The following is a 17,731-nucleotide window of genomic DNA, read 5'->3' as shown; positions in this document are numbered from 1 at the left end:
AGCATATAACGCTGTGCTTCGCAGGAATTTCTAATAATTATTTGACAACGTAATGATGTTGGCAGTAAACTCTTCGTTAACCTGGTGTAGCTCACAACGCACGGTCGCATTTCTCAAACGATACGTGATGCAGCTGGAAATGTTTTTTTTTTTATCTAACCGGAAATAATGAGGTACAGAGAAGGCGAATAAGCATCAGAAGAGTCGCACGGGCTAATAAATATCCATGACGTGAAGTCCTCGCCATAATTCATCGTGAGATGGAGACACTGATGATCTTGCATGGACGACCAGACAGAATTTCGGTCACACGACACGAACTCTTCGGCGGGTTGGCCGCTGCGAGATCATATTCCAGATGATTGTGAACTCATCTACCAAAGAAATACAAGGTAGAACCATAGATGATGAAAATGTGGAAAATAAGAGGAAAACGCCAGATAACGTCATAGTCACGGCGCAAATAGAACACACGAAACAACGGGAGGACTTACCCACGAAGAAGCTCGCAGCACGCCCACGGGCAGCCGGCGCTGTACTGACTGAACCACGAGCGGCGCGCGCCGACGGCAGCAGGCTACACCCGCTCGCCACTGATTCACGCACCTTACCGCGAGATATTTTAAGGCGGTGGTGAAGACTTTGCCGTTAGCCGCGCGCAAACGCCGTGCACACGCCCACGCGATCTCGAACGGCTCCCGGCAAGACCACACGCGATACGCATCCCTAGCCCGACAACGACAATGATACATCGATTGCTAAATTTTCCTTGTTTCACCCTTTGACTTCAATGCTCGTCTATCTACACGGGACAGGAGGAGGAAGCAACCCGTCTTTTTCCGAATGACTTCTCCCATAGATAAAAGAGCAGCTATCCACACGTCCTTCACTGTTTTGGATTTAACGACTGCGGCGTCAGGGTACTTTAGCATTTGAAGAAAGACGGGTGGCTTCTCAATATTTTCTCTTTAACGTTACCAACAAGTTCTTAATCACGATACTCCTTCATACCTGCCAACTATTCGCGATATGCGTCAATTAAAACGACAATTTCTATGGATACTGATGTAGATCAACCTCCCAATATCATTCACCATTCCAAGCGGTTAATAATTTCCGTTATTTTGGCTGCAGTATTGCCTCTCTAGCAAGAGGCATATCGATATGCGCATCGGACGATTTAGTAGAATGGGAGCTCTTTACCCGAGTGTGACTCATAATTTCCACCATACTTCTCATAACACGGACTGGGTTCATGGTACGCATCGGGAGCGAAGGTTACTAACACCGACCTGGAATCATAACTAACTGATTTCGACGTTTGATGCTTGCGGAATATTTTACGAGTTTCTTGGATAGACAGTATCAGATGAATAACGAAACAGTTTTGTAGAAGGCACAGTGCAGTAGTATCCCAGCCAGTACGAGACTCAACTGATGCTGCTGGCTGTAACAAGGTCACGGAACGGACCCGAGCAGCTTACTTCATGATACAGTATAATTCTCTAGAAGGCTGCTCGCGCAGAGTGACCAGTGGGACGCTCGAGGTTTAAATTCAAGGGCTCCTGCAGGTATGAGCTAGCTTTAACATAAAAACATAGACTTGTCAGCTGCAACTACCGAAGTACGATCATATAAAAACAGTTACTACCAGGAACTCGCCAGAATGGGTCTTGAATGGCGTCACTGCTTGAGTGCTGGGATGCGACGGTACTTCTATGCTCGACTCATCAAATGGCTCTGAGCACTATGAGACTTAACTCCTAAAGTCATCAGTCCCCTAGAACTTAGAACTACTTAAACCTAACTAACCTAAGGACATCACACACATCCAAGCCCGAAGCAGGATTCGAACCTCCGACCGTAGCGATCGCGCGGTTCCAGACTGTAGCGCCTAGAACCGCTCGGCCACCCCGGCCGGCCTCGATTCATCAAGGTGGAACAGAAGTCCACAAGGATTCACATTAAATTGGGAAAGATGTGGTAGGAACTGTCAATGTCTGTTCAGCCATAATCGCAGACGTCACAGCACTGGCAACTGTTAATACTAGAAGCTGTGATCATGCAATAAATGATCACTGCAGCGAAAATGAAAGAACATAGCTCCCGTCGACGTGATCAGAAGCGAGGCGTTATCTAGCGCTGAGCAAAACTGGGGAAAGAAATTGTCCAGACCCTTTTCCAATTATCATTCTTCTATCAGCCGAACTGATTTTGAGAAAGCAAGGAAATCCTTGATCAAGATGCTAGGGCGTGGATCTAAATCCTGATTATCTCTAGCACGACTCTACAATCTTCTGCAGCGCCTCCTCATACGGCAAAAGTATTTAGAATGGTCACATCGCGTTGCCCGTTGGCATTTTGGTGTTCCACCACCAACATTAGTATCGAGGCATAAGGCGCAATTTTTGTAATTCACCATTTAAGAGTTTGAGTGATCTCTGTGTGAGTATTCCCTAAAGTGTTATCTTCTTATTGTCACTTCTACTCCCCATTAACTCCAATTACCTGTACATTTTTACACTGTTTTTCTCTATAATAACAATTGGGACTGTCTCCTACCAACGATGTACTTAAATTCGTACTGCCTCATACGACGTGTCTAGGTGGCTTAGGATGCCAAACTACCAACCCAAACCTCACACAATCCTGAGATCTTTTTTCTATCACTTACCACTACTTTCATCCCTGACCATATTCTAAGCTGTACCGTTGTTCGGACTCCGCGCTAAATTGTTGGTGCACAGTATAGGTAGCTGGAGTAACAGGGTCATAATTAAAGATTAATCGTCATCAGACGTGCGACATTCGACATTCACTGCTGGATAAGTCCGCCTCTAGGATCCGTATGTTACAGTCTTCCGCTTTATTCATCATGTCCGCTACTACACGTTTCCTAACATCGCCTTGTTAGGTCGTCGTCTCGGGATGTTTTCACCTGTTTGAAGCCAAACAACTGCCTGTCACCGTTGGCCTGGCTAAATGTCCCGCCCACTCCCATTTCATTTCCAATACAGTCACTAATAATTACGTATTCCACTTCTGACTGTTCCTTGTTTCACATCTTTGTTTTCCTGAGTCTCTTAGCAACACCCATACATTTCTCCATTGCTCCCTGAGAAATCCTGATTTTTTAACGGTTTTTGCATTAAATTTCCTCGCTTCAATTCCATATATGTCAAAACTACCCATACACAATGATTCCTTTTCTGAGAAATAAGTGGCTCGTTTCTTTTTCTTTTTTTTTTCTTCAAATTCTGTCCATCCAACTGTCTTCAACTGCCTTAAATGCAAAAACTCACCAACAGCTTCTGGGACTTGATTTTTACTATTTTCTTATCGATATTTTTAGTCTCGTTGTAATTAACTTTCATGTCTACTTTAAAATTTGCTCTATTAAGTTGTTCCGTTCGTTGTGGAAATTTATTTGCACCAGAGGCAGGTAAACAGTTCTACGTCATCAGCAAAGCTAAAGCGGTTTGGTTACGTAACATTAACACTTATTCCTCTTCCGTTTTTCGAGCTTAGGGATCCGAAATCATCCTCTACGTCTGTTTCAAAGAAGAGTTTTGGTAGTATGGAATCCCTTGCTTCATTTCTCTTTACAGTGTTTAATGTCTCATTGAATTTAACAGAAGTGGAGCACTAAATTGACATGGCAAGGATGACGAAATTAGATAGGAACCACGCCAGAATTTGCATGTAGCGTCATAGTGCAATCATGGAGAAACGAAATCACGACAGCAATACGGCGATTTGAGCCTTCCTCGCCGCGTCTCCACACAGCATATCGCTTGATCTAGGGGCAACACCCCCGCCTTCTGACGTAAATGTGTCGGGTTCGATTCCGCGCGTTGTGTGTGACATTATCAACGCGTATCAACACAACAGTCGACTGTTTTCCATGGAGTTTTTGCTTAGGTCCCTTCGGCAAGCAGCCTAGTTATGAAGTATAAATGCCACCTCGAAAAGCTGATTAATGATATTTCCAAAAGGTATCTGCAACTTAAAATTTTCATAGGTAGTAGGGAGAAAGACTTTCCCTTAAATTTGCAGACTTGTAGAGCCTGGCCTGATATCAGAAACGCTAGTTTCATTAGTTGTAAGAAATTGATCGCCGTTTCCCTAAAAAAAAAAAAAAAAAAAGTCTACTTTAAGTAGGAAACACTTTGGCTACATACTTTATGAATGGCACGTGAATGATGCCAATTTGAAATGTCACAATTAACAAGTGTGCATGTTAAAATAACGTTGCAAAATTGAATGTTAGGAACATTTTCTTTGAACATATTTCAATAAGATTTTCTAAATTCTGTCGAGTCACTGTCGCACTGAAACTGCTTGGCCTAAAACTTAACAGTGCGATGAAGCATCGCCATGAAATAAAGTAGTCATCCCATGGCGAATTTCTTACAGGCTTATTTCTTTTCTTTGTCAGGGAATGACTCGTATGTCTTACAACTGGACAATCTCTTAAGTATGTAGCTCTTCAACACAGACATATGAAAACAGTCAGGTAATGCCAGTTCCTCAATTACACTGAAGTCCTCACAACAGTGGTACGCTGGGAAGACACATGATGCTGCGGTAAACGCAATTCAGGTTCCAACGTGGGGTGTGCGCTAGTGCAACCGGCCTGTCATGCGGTACAGCCACTAGAGCTGTTACCTACATACTTTTACCGCGAAGTAGTTACTTCTTTAGCACACACGACCAGTTAAGCGCCGCTGCTGTTTCTGAAATTCGGTAAGTGCGTCTACAAAATACAAAACTCTTTATTCCTTGAACAACCCTATGTAAGTGCTCACATTAATATAAAGAACACTGATCACTTTGCTGTAAATGAGAATGATACAGATTAATACACGCAATGTACCAATAAGCAGTCCGAACGCTGCACCTTTCTTCTATGCATTACTTCTTAACACGGAAATTTTACGATTTTTTCCCAGCAGCTTACTACAGTAATTAAAACTTACTCTTATGGACTTTCTGATATTTTCCATTGTTAAAACCTACTTATTCTCCTCATCAAGACAATAAGAAACAATTTTAGTGTGTAATAGGTGTAAGTTTACAGACACTCCTATTAAGCAACTTGGAAAAGGTAACTTAGAAAAGACTTCACGAATACACTAGCTGTACAAGAAATGATTAAATACGGCGGAGACACTTTTACCTTGCAGATCTTTTCGGAAAATGAAATTTCGAAGGGTAAACCGGCGGAATATAATAAAAGTTATATCCATTGATTCGACACCGCACCGCCTGAGAACACAATTCCTCTGCACAATGCATGGCACGTGCATCGCTTTTATTTAACCTACAAATAATGCAGAGCTCAATTTCTATATACACTACCTGAAGCATCCAATGGATATGGTCGTATGTCAATGTATCTGCAAACAAGTAAACAACATCGACGGGTGTGTAAAGGATTAGAAGTGCAATTCTCTGTGAAGGGTAGAACGGCTACCATAGTACATAAGTGTTGGTCATGTTTAGTGTTATTACCAGGTTCCGGTAGAAAACATAAGGGGCGTGAACAGCGTTGGATGTTATCACTGTCAAGGGCACGGAGATGCCGCGTACTCGCGTTAGTGTTATCAGCACCTGACACAGTTTGAAAGAGACCTCACTGCAGGTTTCCATTTGGCCGGCTGGCAGAACTGTCCAACATCCACGTTTTTGGGGCATTCAGATAAGGCAATAGCCCGATGTTGGACTGCATGGGAACATGAGGTCAGGCACACACATTGTCATGTTTCTGGTTGATCAAGTTTGACCATGACGAGGGACGATCGCCGTATTGTGCACCAAGCACATCGTAGTGACCCCTTCACTTCTGCGCCAGCCAAATAATGGACTCCCTGCAACATTGGCCGGGGCTAGCTAAGCCATACTACGGGAATTAATATCCCATGTGTAGGCTGCCACTAACACCACGATACAAACGGCTGCTTTTGATGTGACATTTTGACCGGGAAACACGAAATAGTGAATGGTGTCGCACTGTGTTCAGCGATGAAACGAGGTTCTGCACTACTGCGGCTGACTATCGTCGGCGAACATACAGCAACCTAGAGAGAGGTGCCATTCTTCCAGTGTTTTGGAATGGCAAAGCGGTGCGGGGAAGCATCAGGCAAGACTCGAGTCACGGCTGGTAGTGACTGAGGGAACTTTGACGGCACAGCGATACGTTCGTTACGGTACGCCACGGACATCCTGCGTCCTCATGTGTTTCCTGCCACGCGACAGAATCATAGTGCCATTTTTCAGCAGAACAATGATTTGCCACATGCGGTAAGTATCTATGAACTGTCTGCATGGTAATGAGGTACTCCCAGGCCAGCAAGAGAGAGAGATCTGTATCCGACAGAACATGTGTGGGACCAATTCTAACTCTAACTCCGTCCCAGTGCCAGAATCAAGGACGAGTTACAAAAGTTGTGGGCCAGCTTGCCTAAAGAGATAATAATAATGATAATGATAATAATAATAATAATAATAATAATAATAATAATAATAATAATAGGCTTGGTGCAAGTCTTTCAGTTGGATGCCACTTCGGCGACCTACGTGTCCCTAACTTACCTCTGTTATCCAATCGGAGAAAGGAGGCCTACTGTTAACATGGAATCCGAACCACCTGTCTTTTCTGGCGACTCCTCACAAAAGAGATGATACAACGGTTTCCCAAATGAACCAGTTTAGACATTTAGGTCAGGGGGGAGTGCAACTTCATACTGACAAGTGGGATCATACTGCCAAGTTCTTAGTAAATTTGACTCGATTTTGTATTCACTGAAGTAACATCGCGTACCCTCCAAATTGTGAAGTTTCTTTTCTCTTCCTCCTCCCCTTTCGGGTGTTTAACTTTTCGCGGTAGGCAGGGTACCTCTGGCGGCGGAAAATTTATTCGCGGCTATTTGCTTCTCTCATACAAATTGCAGCGATTGTAAAAATCTATTTGTAATACCATATTTTTTTGTAATGAGTCACTATATTGTCAGAAATGAGCTCGCTGGCAGTGAAGTACGAGTTCAGTTTTACACTAACGGGGAAACAAATCGGGTGTCAGCGGATAATTTCTGTATTCGTCTGCAGTGATCTGGATAAAGCTCGGAAGAGTAAATAACTCAGAACGGGCTGCGCACGAAATGCATCCGGCTTCTCGCGCTACTGTCTCCGTGGTGAATTTGGGCAGAACTTTCAATGTAAAAACGTGGCAAGGTTGGGTTTCCTATCACTTCCATATTGGTTCGATCGATATCTTATCAAAACACATAGTTGTAACTTGGATTTGTTTTTTAATGTTTGGATACATGTGTGATTTTGGATTAAGTTCTGATCTCAAATTATAAACAAAGAATCACAGAAGTTGTCAAAGATGTCACAACCGCTATATCATTCTTCATGACGAACGAGTTCATTTTTATTCATTTATTTTCTTCAAACACCTAAGATGTCGAAGCACGAATTCAGGCGCCTCTTGGATCGTGATATCGCATAATCACGAAGACGGAAAAATTAACAGAATGTTCGAGTCAAATAAAAGCGTACAGGTAACTGTCCTTCCACCGCACTATTTATGGGAAGTACAGAAAAAAGGAACTCACTCTGTAGCTACTCAACAACAATTTGTAAATTCGGTAAATATGGGTATTATGTAGAACACTCATGAATAAACTGATAACAGTTTGTGTAGGCAAAAAAAAAATTTTTTTCTTTGTAGCATTTAATTTTACACGGATCGCTTGTGTTCTGAATATTATTAGGTAAATGTGAGCAGCAAATAATCATGGTAGAAGAATGTGAGATGAACTGAATTAATTTCATCTGCAAATCACGGAGAACTGCACAGCAGAAAATGTTATTGTTTGTTTACAAACCACTTAAAAATAAACTAGTTCGTTCACAGATAACTGGTAAACTAATCTTTTCATAATCCTTGCAAGACCAATATTCTAGGGAGCACTAGTGCATTCCTCAGTTGACATTTTCGGAATCCACTGTCTTAATGAAAAATGTGCTCGAGGTAGGCCACTGTATTGAAACCTTAAATACCTTCTTCTACAGCGCTTTTGTTACTGTTGTTAGTATCCCACGGAACAAAGCAAATTGTTAAACAAACGTTCGTATCACGATAGTAATAGCCTGTTAAAATATTAGAAGAGTCCATCTTTGGATACCACATGTCTTCTTGCGCGCTCCAGTAGACTTGTCAACTGCAACTACCGAAGTACGATCATATTTCGTCGGGACGCTCGCAGCGTGCCAAGTGAAATGGAAAAATAACAGTCTGATGGCGAAACGCGCGGAGGTTCTTAAAAGTGACGTAAGGTCGCCACTCGCCACTGCTGGCTGTGATCCCGGCGACGCCGAAGACAGCAGCTCTGCTGGCGAGACCGGCGACCGATGGTCGCACACAAAGCAGAGCCCCGAACAGCCCTCTAGGGGTTTCCATGGCCTAATGCAATGATTCCCAACTTTCTGAGGCCGCTCATACTTGAGTGCAATCAGATATTAGCTAGTACCCCCCCCCCCCCCCCAAAACATTATCAACAACAGCGTCAAAATAAACTTTAAGACAAAAAAGAAATTTCTCTGAACACTTTTATTTTTGAAATGACGAAAGGTAAATGGCATTTAGTAGTTATATGTGTCTTAGTAACCCATGAGCTAATGATTCAATGAGATAATTGGTGCTGATTCATTCTAAAAAGTTTTTTTTTAACACAGTGCTGTAGGAATACTCAGTGAAAAGCGAGCACTACCTGCAACTCTTTCCCACAACAGAAAGATATCTATCACACTAAGCGCAGACACTTGTCACAAAACATGCTTCCTCTCCCTAGCAACACTTCCTTCACCCACACTCAGCACCCCCGTTTAACATAAACAAAGTTACAACGTGTGCACTATTCTTAGTGTTTGTGAATCACTTGGACTGCTGGAATCCTTCCTTCAGAAATAGTAGAAATGGGAAGATTTCCGGCTATCAATATTTTGTCTTCGACTACTGTCACTGATGATAATAATAATAATAATAATAATAATAATAATAATAATAATAATAATAATAATTATTATTATTATTATTATTATAGCAGCAGTACAGTAACCATTACATTGTTACTGTTGCGTTGTGCTGTTACTCTGTTCGTTTATTGCGGCGAGGCGAATAAGGCAGCAATTTCTTCGGCTCAACTGTACTGTCAAACATGCATGATGCAAAGTACAAAGTGTGTGTGTAGTGTGTGGACTGTGTGTGTGAGGAAGATGTTTATACATTTGCTTTACAAGCTGTAACCTCCACTACAGTGTGTCAGGCATTTGAAAGAAAAAAAAGTAATTATTGGTAACTTAAGTAACCGGTAACACATTCTTACAAAACAGTGATAACAGTAATGGTCTATTTAAAAAATTCATTTCGTGACTGAAACACAATAAATGGAATCCTTTTGTTTTTATCACTCAGATAATTTCATAGGTTGCGAACCCTTGGTCTAATGGGACTCGAAGCGCATATTGCGCTGTTGGGATATGCAAGGTCCTGTGGTATGTTGATGGCGACTATGCATGCATAGATAGCATTTACAACTGCCATTGTTGCAAATCTTCACCATCTGATACTTGATGGGGAGGGGAGAACAGCTTATAAGCGTACGTATCAGGTGTCCCACAGTTATTCATTCAAATTAATACCGGGGACTGAGAACGGGGGAGTGCGTTTGGAGTACAGTACAACCATACGGTCACTGGTTTATGATGTTAGAGCCTCTGTCCTAGCCTCAGACTAGTGAACGACAACGTGCAGCATTCAATGTGCAAGTTTCTACAGAACAAAATCCATTAACCACAAAAGCCTGTGTTCATCTAGAACGGTTCAACGTCGTTATGCAAATAGATAATGGCCACGAGTTATTTGACCCACATGATCTCCTTCCCGTCTCAACAGACGATATTTCGCATTCCTCGACAGCAAGTTACCAAACCCAAACCTGCTCCAGTATATGCCTCTGTATACCAGATGAGTAACGTGGTTCCGATATGGCAACGTGGTGTTGTAAGAGACCGTCTGGCAGCCACGTTCGGGAACCCATAGATAGGGTAAGGTGGCGCCACGAGTTGGGCGCGGAGGTTACCAGACGCCTGTTGTCTCGATTTCATCACTGTGAACATAAAAGATAGCTCGTATATCAAACCATAACTGAATCAGAAAAGGACTCCATCACAAGAATGTCTGTCGTACTACTGCCGTTCGGTATACACTAAGAGTCTTTAGAACGTGCAGTCAGCATCTTGTTCTACACACAGTGATGTCAGTTGGTAGCACATTCGAGCAGCTAATGTAATACAAACAGTTGCCTGTATCATATTACACGACTGTCTCTGGTAGTTTTTCAAACTAATTTACCTCGGCTAACACAAAACTATGGCGGACCGGGACTGTAACCAGATTTTCTTGCTTTCCTGTAGTCTAATGGATAAGGCATCGGTCTCCTAAACCTGGGAGTGTGGGTTCGAGTCCCACCAGGGGTACGAAAATTTTTAATTTGAAAACAGATATGATCTGAAAGCACTCTTCGTAACTAACTGCTTGAAAGTTTAATAAAGGTTCGAGCAGCCGCCTTAATCATTAGGCTAGCTGAGCGTGCCTGCAGACCTGGTTCAAACTCTCAGTGTCAGTTGGTTGGTTGGTTGGCTGGTTGGTTTGAGGAAGGAGACCAGACAGCGTGGTCATCGGTCTCATCGGATTAGGGAAGGATTGGGAAGGAAGTCGGCCGTGCCCTTTCAGAGGAACCATCCCGGCATTTGCCTGGAGTGATTTAGGGAAATCACGGAAAACCTAAATCAGGATGGCCGAACGCGAAATTGAACCGTCGTCCTCCCGAATGCGAGTCCAGTGTCTAACCACTGCGCCACCCCGCTCGGTCTCAGTGTCAGTGCTGTGAATGTTCCGTGGCATCACAATCTGCGCTCTAATGTGTGTGAGTGTGAGTAGGGGTATGACTTCTCTACCTCCCGTGTTAGTGAGATCCAACAGTTTTGGAATAAAATGTATATAGGGACGCTCTCAACGGATCAGGCCCATGCATTTAGTGGTGTGCCAAAAACGCTATGGACGTGACACATGGAATGGAATGTGAGTAAAGCCGGCGCAGTGAATAATGGTAATAATTTCACAATTCCATTTCTTTTCCTATATGCTCGCTTATTTCGCATTTCAGTGTTACAGCTGTAATAGTTTGGCATGTTCTCAAAGGAAAACTGACAGAAGAAACGATGATGATGATGATGATGGTGGTGGTGGTGATGGTTTGTGGAGGCGCTCAACATCGTGGTCATCAGCGCCCATCCAAGTTCCAAATCTTTCCATTTCCAGTCTCGGCACTTCCCGAATGATGATGAGATGATGACGACAACACAAACACCCAGTCGGCGGAGAAAATCCCCGATACGGCCGGGAATCGAGCCCTGGACCCAGTGATCCAGAGTCAACAACGCTAACCACTAGACCACTAGCTGCGGACATTGAAGAAATGACGAGATACTATAGCACACTAATCTTGCTTCCATTTTTTATCCTGCTCCGCACTTTTTTCCCCTTTCTATTGCTTTTTGTCTTGTACTGAGATCAAATCAACGCCTGCTGTACGAAAGAGTAAGGCAAAGAACAGAGCTGCAGACAGGGATACGTTAAACTCAAAAATTGTGACCATCATATATTTCCTTATTTCTTACACGTCTTGAAAGTTGTATAAACTATGAACCAACAAGATGATTCGGAAACATACTAATTATTAAACTGGATATTACTACAGTTCACGTACTTACAAGCATAACCGTAGTCTATAATCTCCTCCTAACAAAGTATAAGCTGCCAATAATACATATAATAAATTTTATGTGGACACAAATACACCAACAGATGTAATACGTTCAAATGGCTCTGAGCACTATGGGACTTAACAGCTAAGGTCATCAGTCCCCTAGAACTTAGAACTACTTAAGCCTAACTAACCTAAGGACAGCACACAACACCCAGTCATCACGAGGCAGAGAAAATCCCAGACCCCGCCGGGAATCGAACCCGGGAACCGGGCGCGGGAAGCGAGAACGCTACCGCACGACCACGAGCTGCGGACAATGTAATACATTCCCAACGCTACTGAGCATATCACAGTGTTTCAGGAGACGTGCTTTGTGAGACATATAATCGAAGTGCCGGCAGTCAGCATCTGAGTAGCAGATGAAATATACCCATGTTCCCAGAGGTCTTCTTTTTTTCATTTCTTATTGTTCGTTTTCTCGTGAAACATTTACAGGCTTCACAACGAATCATCCGGAAAGCATAAAACAAGTTTTATCGTATATTAATTCATCGTTTTACAAATTGTAGTAAATGACATTTGACGATTTACTGTTTGGCTGCAAGTTAAATACTTTAGTATGGTGCTGAGGGAGAGCTGTGCGACTGCAGCGTAACGCACACTTATAAATGTACGCGACTGTTCTCGGGAAGATGTAGTTTACAATGCGCGGATAGATAATCTGATGATGCAACAACAAACATGGAGGCACACACAGCGTTTTAAAATTACGTTGAAGAGTGTAGTGCACTGGCGACGCACCAATACAGCCCCTCTAGCGCTGCATGCAATCGGCAGCGATACTCACGTCTTGAACCATTGCCGTTCTCTTTTGCCAGGTAAGGTTTCGGACCAAAGTGTCTTCTGGGAAACTCTGCCATTTTGACAAATTAATTCCTCACTATGCCATTGGAAAGTAGATCACTAAATGGACAGCCGTTAACGACACCACAACCAGGAAAACATCTCTGGACTTAAAAGGTCGGACAATTAAACGTCATTATCCACTTGAAACGATAAGATACTGTTTCTCATACCAGTACTTATCAGTTATTTGGGATTCGCCGTCTCTTCTCTTGACCTTCAGCTCTTAGCCCCTAACCGGCAATAAATAGAACGAACGACGACTATGACCATTGTTCCCCGACTGGCGCTTCGATTATTTTGCGCCAGAAGTACTTGCCCAGTGCAGGAGTCGTTAACGACTTCTTTGATATGTAGTTTCAGTTTCTGTGCCATAAAACTTACAAACATCTGCGAGTCAGTTTTAGCTGCACAGATGTTCACCACGATATACTAACTATGGCTCCCATTTCTCTAGCCTAGAGTGGCACTACATGAGGGCGGTGAAGCTTGCTGCATTCTTCTCCGCCACGCCAATTCTAAAAAACGTTGGTGGTTTGAGAAGGGTTATTTGTTTCACTAAATTTCATAGCACAGGTTAAAATCTAAGCAAAATATCACACACACACACACACACACACACACACACACACACACACACGAGGGCCCGGGGGTGGGGGGGTAAACCGGGATATCTGTCCCAGGCGGCAATTTCAAGGGGGCCGCCAAATTCATATTCTTGAAGGAAAAAAACCTTGTTTTAGAAAGCGCTTAACATCCAGCGCACACTGGTCTATCGATTATTCATATGATTTTGAAACGCATCCCAGCTGGTTTTTGAATATTTTTTAATAAATTCTAAGTTGATTTCTGAACGAATCGTAAGTTGATTTTGAATGCGTTCATAGTGTACAGTCATAAGTTGAGTGGTGCATGTGATGTGCTGTGATGTGTCAGCCAGGGGAAGCCCCGTCGCATCTAGAATTAAAATACTTTCCCGCATGGAACGGGGCTATAGGAAATGAGTAGAATAAACCCAAATGGACAAATGCCAATCGCTGTTTTTTATGTGGTTGATTGGGTGTGATAATGATCAGCATTGTTATAATTACTAGCGAAATCCACAGATTCGGAATACCAGAGTGGAAAAAAATGACTAACAGGAATAACAGGTATGAAAGATAATATTTTTAATCTTCTCGGTGTATCCAAGAAAATGAAATTTTGACAGAAAATGTTTGCCAGAATAAACGCGGCATAACTGAACCTATGATTCTGGCAGCGTTAGAAAAGTTAACCGGGGAAAAAGTTTTCACAATGGCAGGAACAGTTATAGAATTAGTGATGACAAGATTGATTGTTAGAACGAAGGAGGAGAAGAAACGGGGACATCACACAAATTATATGGTAGATTATGACGATTCCAAATTTATATAAAAATTTCATACTAACACTTTCCGATCTCATGCTTGAGAAACTAGGGCGTATGAATGAAACGTGAAACTATTTCCTAACATAAAACTTTTTGCTTATAGTAGGCCCAACAGGCATTTGATATTGGTATTTCGTGAATTATGTTGTTTCGTGTTATTTATGTAAATGAGATACATAAAAATGACCATTTGTGCCAAAACAGATTCGCTTACTTGGTTTGCGTTACAACTGGTGCAATATTTGAAAGGCTTATTCCGTTTTATTTAGCAGACAGTGACAAAATAGACGTAAACAAATCGATAAACCTCACCATTATTGGATACTATTCGCATCATCAGATTTTTCAATATTATACAACGACATTTTGATTTCTCAAGTAACAAAACGTTCGATGAACTTTGATGAAGTAATAGATTCTTTCGCAGAAAGAAAAGCACGCCATGTAGCAAGATTAGAGAGAAAAACATGCTGGGACCGAAGGGTTGAAGAAATGTGTACTGTCTTGCTTGACTCTTGTCTTTACAGGTTTTATTTTCCCTGTACTTAATTTTATGTCGCACAAAAGAGAAAGTTATTAGCCAATAGGCAATAAGGAGTGCAAATTTTCAGAAGAGTTATTCTCCCGGTCACAAATAATCCCACCCAGTATCAATTGTGAGCTTCCTCCCACCCTCCTCCCTCCTAAAGAGGGATAGTATATCAAACCGGTCTACCCGACTGGGAGTAGGAGAGGCACCACGGGACATTTTAATTTCCACTGTCCTGAATATAGGTTTGAAGGCTTGCATTAGAAAAACATAGATGTTTGAATTCCACAGAGCGAAATAGAGTGACGTACGATAGAAGAATGCTGTGCGAACAGGAGTGACACTTCGCTTTGGGACACGTAATACCGAAAAACATTCTTACATTTCCTCTAAAGTATATGTATTATATATCAAACCGTTCAGAAAGATGTGCGCTACAAAATGAACATATGTTTGAAAAATCTTTTTTTCTAAATTTTTGGCATTGTATCTCAAACGCTCGAGGGGGGGGGGGGGGGGCGCCACTATCACATCAAGTTTTTGCCCCTGTTCGGAAAGATCGTAGGTCCAAGGTGCACGTAGGCGCGCGCGCACACACACACACACACACACACACACACACACACACACACACACACACACATAGCGTTTTGTTTCTAAATACATGGATGTGACTGCTAGACTTCACTACGAAAACCTCTAATTTCTCAATTACTTTTTTTATTGTCAAAACCTACAGTCAGCATTAGTTGTTTGCCGCTTCTGCATTCCACAGAAATTGTATTTCTCTTTATTTGTCATACTGTTCACCCTCACCACATTCTGTGAAAGATCTTTCACGGTTCAGATAAGTGAACTGTGTTGTTTGTACACAATAAAGGACAATGTCGGTCAAACCACAGTGAGGCACTGGTAGAGAAACATCAAAATTTGCGTCTCCATTGAATCAACCGATATTTCAAACGGTTTTGTATGTACATAACAAAACTCTACATAGCTCCATAATTTCCATGTTAAATGAAGCAACAGCAAACATACAATTCACCCGCTATACCACTGTCTCTATATACTATCAATGTCAAACGTACTATCATCAGCGCTTCGGCTTTTTACGTCGAGGTTACTGCGTCAGTCCGTGTAAAGTCCTCTGTATTGAAAGCTGACTGCGACGACGGGCAGGTGGCGATGGCAATGGCAATGAAACGTTAGCCCGAAAGTAATAACCATTACCGATCGTTAAGTGGTGAACAGAAGAAGAACTGTAACAGTCTTACAAATGAACCAATGCATCTCTGCACCTACGCAGAATCGCACAGGATGAACAAAACAATAACGGTCAACAGAGCCATTATCTCCACACACGTCATGAGAACTGTCACGAAACCTGATCAGACGAGTGGGACGTTTTAATCACTTATCGATCTGGATTCATAAAAGGCAAAAACTCTGTGTCAGGACTTCCTAATGAGGGAACAGAAACCCAGCAACAGTTCTAATCGGGAAGAAACCGCGATTCACACGCCGTGCATCAATAGCGCATAAATTCCTTCCCGGCGCGGAAATATGCCGAATTTGTGAACTACATACTGCCGGCTAAAAAGCGTTGTTCATATAAATATATGGTACGAACTAGCTCATGATAGCTACGGTTATGAAATAAATGGAACAGTTATCATTAATTCTATTGCTTGAGGCTGCAAGTGCTACATAGTTAATCCATGTCAAATGTTGGCATAAATATACATAATAATAATAGGTATTGTAGTACTGAACTTGTTAATACACAGTCTATACATTAAGTTGTAAGCTGAACATTCCCTCATCTGTGGTTGGAGTTTGACCAATAGTTGCAAAAATTTCAGTCTTCAACAAGATATACAGGTTGGAAAATTATGAAGTGCAGTGGGCCTGGAAGATTTAATTCTTAGGGAAGAGAAACCATTCTCTGAACTGGTGACAGTCACGATATTTTGTCCAGGCAGGACAAATACAGCAAATACTGAACAGAAAGGGATGGGGGAGGGGGAGCAGGAGAAAATATCATATACTTTTTTTCTAAAGTGAATCACTTCAAAGCGCTGGCAACTAGACCCACTGTAAATGCTGTAAATTTTGTATGTAGACTGTGTGGTACGTAAATATTGTTATTTATTGAAAGATTGAACTTCGATTCTAGAGACACAGAAGTTTCACCATGTACTCTATTTAGGAAATGATACTATACCCAAATAAAATATCACCATCCGTTATTTAGTTTGCAACAGATGAAATGTTGAATAGCTTTAGCTACTGCATATGAAAAACGTAATAAGAAAGCTGACTGCAGTATTAAGAGTGGTTTAATGCTTTCATTGCGTATCAACCGTTGTAGATGAACTGCAAAACGAAAACCAAATAAAATTTAGACTGGCTACAGCAAGAAAAAGAGTTCTGAAGAAGAGAAATTTTCCATCATCGAATACAGACTTGAATGACAGAAGTCTTTTCTGGAGGTATTTGTATGGAGTGTCGCCATCTATGGAACTGAAACGTGGTTAATAAACAGTTTCAGACAAGAAGAGAATGAACGCTTTTGAAATGTGATGCTACAGAAGAATGCTAACGATTAGATGGGTAGATGGATAGATTGGGTAACTAATGAAGAGGTACTGATTGGAATTGGGGAGACAAGAAATTTGTGGCACTTGAAGCAGGTTAGAAGAATGTAGGTTGCAGCATTTAGTAGACCATGAGGCTTGCACAGTACACAGTAGCGTGGTGAGCTGCACCTAGCAGTCTTGGACTGATGATGATGATGATGATGACGACGACGACGACGACGACGACGACGACGACGACGACGACGACTACTACTACTACTACTACTACTACTACTACTACTACTACTAGAACAATAATAATAAAAAAGGGACCCGAATGAAAAAAGTTTAAATATAAACCTGAATGTGAGATGGTCATAACCTCCAACTAGCTATCAGAATGGTAAACAGACGATGAGGTGCCTTCTACATGAAAACGTTAGAATGAGGCAAGAAATCAGTACATGAATGC

At 42.0% G+C, this 17,731-nt stretch overlaps 1 protein-coding gene across 1 annotated transcript in view; it reads right to left on the bottom strand.

The window, feature by feature from the left end:
• The window catches only part of LOC126173628 (adenylyl cyclase-associated protein 1), a 195,173-nt gene that overhangs the window by 63,361 nt on the left and 114,081 nt on the right, over window positions 1-17,731 (bottom strand). The gene's annotated exons all lie outside the window — the stretch shown is intronic.

The sequence above is a fragment of the Schistocerca cancellata genome, chromosome 1 (genome assembly GCF_023864275.1).
Source record: "Schistocerca cancellata isolate TAMUIC-IGC-003103 chromosome 1, iqSchCanc2.1, whole genome shotgun sequence".
Taxonomy (NCBI): Eukaryota; Metazoa; Arthropoda; class Insecta; order Orthoptera; family Acrididae; genus Schistocerca; species Schistocerca cancellata.
The sequence above is the reverse complement of the archived record's forward strand: the minus strand, read 5'-3'. Positions and strand labels throughout refer to the sequence as shown.